Source organism: Patagioenas fasciata, chromosome 14 (assembly GCF_037038585.1).
Source record: "Patagioenas fasciata isolate bPatFas1 chromosome 14, bPatFas1.hap1, whole genome shotgun sequence".
NCBI lineage: Eukaryota > Metazoa > Chordata > Aves > Columbiformes > Columbidae > Patagioenas > Patagioenas fasciata.
In genome coordinates this window covers 18,759,983-18,765,230 of record NC_092533.1, presented here as the reverse complement: position 1 = coordinate 18,765,230, position 5,248 = coordinate 18,759,983, and the positions used below count along the sequence as shown (strand labels likewise).

Below are 5,248 nucleotides of genomic sequence, written 5' to 3'. Positions count from 1 at the left end.
ACACCCAGCTGAGGTTCCACAGGAAGGTGTCCAGGCGGGTTTGAATGTCTGCACAGAAGGAGACTCCACAACCTCCCTGGGCAGCCTGGGCCAGGCTCTGCCACCCTCACCATGAAGAAGTTTCTTCTCAAATTAAAGTGGAACCTCCTGTGTTCCAGCTTGCACCCGTTGCCCCCCGTCCTATCACTGGTTGTCAATGTCAAGCAGCATTTTTTCGGCCCCCGAACACACAGAAGGAGCAGCCACGCCGCTGTCGCTCACCTTCCTCTATTGACTGAGTCTATTTTTACCCAGCCTGCCCGGGAAAGGCCGTCCCGGGACCCGGGCCCGCCCCGAGGGGAGCGGCCGAGGCGGCGCCTGCGGAATCACCTCAGCGGGGCGGCGGGGACCGCGCTCTCTGTGCGCCGGCTGCCGTGGGGTGAGCGGGGCGTGCTGGGAGCTCCGCTCCGGCCGCCATGAGGTGAGCGGGAGGTGCCGGGAGTGTCCCCGGTTCGGCTGCCATGGGGTGAGGAGGAGACGCTGGGACCCCCGGTCCGGCCGCCATGAGGTGAGGAGGAGACGCTGGGATCTGCCAGCCCGGCCGCCATGGGGTGAGCGGGAAGCACCGGGACCCCCTGCTCGGCCGCCATGAGGTGAGCGAGCACCGGGGTGGCGGCCCGGGCTGCCTCACCTCTCCCCGGGGCTCTGGGAATGCAAACCGCCATGTGCGATACCCCCCGCTCGCCTTTATAATTGCTATTAATTGCCGAAACGCAATTCGGTCACGCTGGCTGATAACCTGTGAGGCCCTGGGACCGCAAAGTAATTTGTTCAGGCTCTGCCGTTTAGAAGTAATTTCTCAGCCTGTTATTCAGTTTGATTTTTTCTTTTACTTTTCCCTTCTGCAAGGCTGATCCCAGCCGTTTAGCTTTATTAATACAGATTTAATTAACGGAATACGTGATGTTTCTGTCGTGCTCTCTGCAGGGTTTCCAGCTGGCGGAGGCTGAGGTGTGTGACCCGGCTCTGGGTGCCAGGGCCTCTCTGGACGGTGCACCCGCAGGTTCGGCTCCTCACCAACGTTCCTCATCGGTGAAACCCCCGCGTTTGGCAGCGGTGCAACCCGTGCCGTGGGGCAGTGAGCCCGCAACCGCACGCGAGGCGCCGGGAACGCTCAGAGCAGCGTGGGTGAGGACTCAGCACACACCGATGCCGGGAAATGGGCAAAAAACGGTTTGTTCTGCCGTTGTGTGTAACCCAGGGGTGTCAGACTCGTCACTGCGGGCCACATCAGCCTCACGGTTGCCTTCAAAGGGCCAAAGGGAATTTTAGGACTATTTACACAGTCCTAAAATTACATTTATACAGCCCTGTTTTAAAAGGTCTATATAAACTAAATCAGATTTAAATCTTCCATTTTTAAATGCCAGATAGGGTTTTAATTAACAAAAGCAAATATTTCTAATAATCTACTAAATGTGAAACTGGTTTTGAGAGCAATAGGAAAGTAAAAGGCTTTCAGAGTAGGATCAGAAATGGCGCGTCGCTTCTTTCCACTCTATGGCAACTCAAAAGTTTCACCAGTTTCAGTAACACCAGTGGAAACTCAATAGTTTCCACTTAATAACTGCAATTACATATTAACTAAAAAGGGATAAAACCTTCAGGTACTCTAATGCAGGCTTCAGCTTTTTTGATACTTCTCTCTGACCCTCCTCATCCTCCAAACAGTTACACATGAACACATTTAATAATCAGAAATAACCATAGAAATTACAGCACGCCACTCCACACATCGCTTGAACAACTTGAAATATCCCTGTTAGCACAAGCGGAAGAGGGAAACGCTGGTGTCGTGTCATAATGCAACATACAGCTGGTAAAATTGTAATTACCTGAGAGAAAAACAGAACAAAGTCATTTTAAAAACTGTTCTGTGCTCTCTTCTAAGCCTCGCATCGCCAGGGGACATACTTTTGCGTCTCTGCTTCCTCCAGTCCTTGAAAAACACAGTTTTGAGTGGTGTTTGGCCCAGCGGTAGTCAGCTGCCCATTGCTGCTCAGTGCTGGGGTCGGTGTTATGCCGCTGGGAGAGAAACACGCTGCCGAGTTGCTCCTGGCACCGCCGGGGCTGTTCTAGTGCTGGCCGGGCTGGGTTTCGGCAGCGCTCTGCATGCTAGAGAGTGGAGGGACTCCTGCGTGGAGTCAGTCCTGGATTGGATGCAGACAGCGCACAGTCTAAATACATAAATGAATCTGTTGCAGATATTTTGCTTAATATTGAGTTAGATAAAAACGAAGGTCAGGTAATTTAACTGGTCAGTGTTAAGGGTTGAATTTGGGATCTTTAGAGATCCTCCTGTTAACTGTCTGTCTGTTTTTTAATTACAGGCAGTGGTTTGGACATTTCACTGCAGGTGGGGGCTCGCTGGGGCAGTAGTTGACAGAAGAAAAGGAATCAACTGTTGGTGCCCATTTGAAAGAGATTGAGAACATGGGAACTTCCACTTGTCAGGATCTGGATGTAGTAGCTTGAAACATCAAAGGTGGTTGGGGGCAAGGTGTAACAGGAATTACACACATAGTTTGTTAATTGGTAATCCTCTCTCACTGCTTAAAATATTTTTTTTTTCTGTGACCTGTATTTATTAAACTTATTTTAATTTAAACATGGTCTTTTTGGGTTTTATCTCCTAAGGCTGTGGGGTGTAGCAGGATTGGAAAGTCACGGTGAATTCCTGTCTGTGGGAGACTGAAGAGACAGGAATGCAGCACTGGACACTGTCCTGTTACTCACACATTATCCATTGTACCCTCTGCTGCAAGGACAGATCCTTAACAAGGCTTCCTTTCCTCCAACACTTTTTTTAGGCTGAAACATGCATTTTCAGTTATTAAAAAAATAGTTCAGTGGCCTTCAGTGATGTTACATTACAGTTACCCTGTTGTAGATGCTGCAGTACCATCTACTTGGAAATTAAACAAACGTGAGGCTTTTGGTAAAACACTGGCACATCCCAGGTTAGTTACTGATGGTTTGTGTCAAATAGGTGCTCCAGTTGGTATAAACAAATTATAGCACTCAAGGTTTTCACAGCTCTGCTAATTTTTAAGTGTCCCTGACTCCGCTCGCTTCCCTGTGAGCCCTTCTGCCATCTACCACTAATCTCTGAATACGCATTTCTTACACGTTTTGTGGAAATACTTGCCAGAGCATTCAACATATTGACTGGTTCTGTATGAACAAGTTTCATCTGCACAAGTAATGACCAGGATTTGTGTTGTACCCAGCGATCTTCCCTGGTGCTTGTGTGGGAGCGAGCGATGGGTGCCCATGTCTGGCTGTCCTTGGGGGGCTATAGGCTCCAGTTCTCACTGCAAGGGCTCTCTGGTAAAAAACACACTTGCTGTTTCTGCTTCTGCACCAGGTATTTCTGAAATCAGCAAAAATTTAGGAATATGTGCCCTACTGTCAGCCACATAAAGCATGTGCTACATGGACAATAAATACACGCTGACTGGCTTATTTCCTTGAAAAACTGTGTCTGCGATAAACCTCTACTACATTTGTCTTGGGGCTGAACCCAAGACTTGCAGGTCTGGTTGTGCTATAATAAAAAATGCAGCAGAAAAGGATGGAAAACTGTTGGCAGCAATTCTGAGGCCCCACAATGCTGGAGACAGCTGGAGGGGTGGCACTTTTCCCCAGATCCACCGGGCTTTGTGCACATACTGGAAAAGAAAAACAACATAGGGATGTTATGAACGTTCTCTGGCGATCAGCATGTGCACAGGCGCTGGAGCACAGCGTGTTAGCGCAGCAGCTGCGTTAGCAGGGCCATGATGGTCAGCGCTGCGCGGCTCCTGCAGCCAAACGCAATCAATGAAGGTCAGAACGATTCACCTCGCTGCCAGTTCAGCGCCTTGACCGAGGGACAACAAAGGAAATTGAGAGAAAACCCACGTGGTCTCAGAAGCACAAAATCTTGATGTTGAAATAAAGCCGGGGAAGTGGAGCAGGGCTCGCTCTCGTACTCAGCAGCTGCTAGCGTGATTTATGATTCTATTTATTAGCACCGTACGTTTTGCAATCTATATATGACTTTTACTGGGCAAAAGTGGCTGGATCGCTTTACATTTCATCAAGGCGCTTTGCTTTTACTGCTCTGCAGTGTTGGAACACAGAAGTATTGTTAACTTAGATTTATATGTTTGGTTTTGAGCACTTAATTGTTTTATATCCCGAGCTTGTTAAGAGAGCTGCGTTTCTCGCGATTGTTCTCAGAGCACTTTCATATTATTTCAACATGTATTTTGTACCAACCTCCCGATTTTTTCCAGCGCCTTCTGTGTTACTGTTTCACTGTGCTCTCCAGCCACACACACAGAGGAACAATCGGTCTGTGATGAATTCAAAGGGTGGATTTTTCTCTTCAGGAGACCAAATTCAGCCACAATCCATCACCTTTGTAAAGCTGCCCAAACACAGCAGCTTCCAAGACGATGGGGAGACCGAGCCCTTTGCCACAAATCTAATTGGAAAGAAGGATATCAAATACAGAAGAATTTTAAACGAGAAATATTCCTTGCCCGAGTGCTATTCTGGTCACGAAAATCAACAAATTTAAGGAAAGCGCAGGAAAAGTGAACTTTCCTCGTACCGGCACAAGGTGGCAATATCGGCTTAGATAAAAAGGAAAGCCTTGCACATAATCCGTGCGGCCTTCTTTTGCCAGAATCTTCTAATGAACCCAATAGGCATGGAGAGCCCATTGTCTTAAATATCACAGCGATGGTGCCAGGCTCCCGGTGCTGAGGAGCAGCGCTCGGGCTGGAGCGGCAGGGACTGGGTGTCTGCCCTGCCACTTTGGGGATGAGAGAGCCAAGTGGCAGCGAAGAACCCTTATTATCTTGGGCAATTATATGTTAAACTGCCTGGCTACCGTTACCCGCTCCTCCATTTCCAGCAATGGAAGGCTGGACAAGCAATGAGGAGCCCTGGCGCTGTGTGAGGAGGGTTTCCCTCCGCCATGGCTGAGGGCGCATTTCATCTTGGGGTTCAGAGGGCACCGACGCCCGCACTGTTCCTCCGGCTGTCCCCGCGGTGGCGGGTGGGTATGACGGGGCAGCGCGGGCGAGAGCGCGGAAGCGGCTGAGGGCGCCGCGAACCCGCGACGCTTTCTCGTTCCCCCCTCCCCCCGCCCCGCTTCCCTCAGCCCCGGCCGGGGAGGCGGGGCCAGATCGAGCCCCGCCCCCGAGCGCCTTCCCAT

General features: G+C 50.1%; 1 long non-coding RNA gene and 1 other non-coding gene across 3 annotated transcripts; both read left to right on the top strand.

The window, feature by feature from the left end:
* The first annotated feature begins 347 nt into the window (after nt 1-347).
* Nucleotides 348-2,647, top strand: LOC136107819 (uncharacterized). Of its 2 annotated transcripts, none has more exons than XR_011741411.1 (3): nt 348-632; nt 967-1,212; nt 2,370-2,647. It is a non-coding gene; the product is annotated as an uncharacterized lncRNA (long non-coding RNA). The 2 variants fall into 2 exon arrangements; XR_010652332.2 differs by having other exon boundaries at nt 349-547.
* On the top strand, nt 2,010-2,209 carry LOC136108024 (small nucleolar RNA SNORA74). Its single transcript, XR_010652355.1, has one exon. It is a non-coding gene; the product is annotated as a small nucleolar RNA SNORA74 (small nucleolar RNA).
* Nucleotides 2,648-5,248: the final 2,601 nt, after the last annotated feature.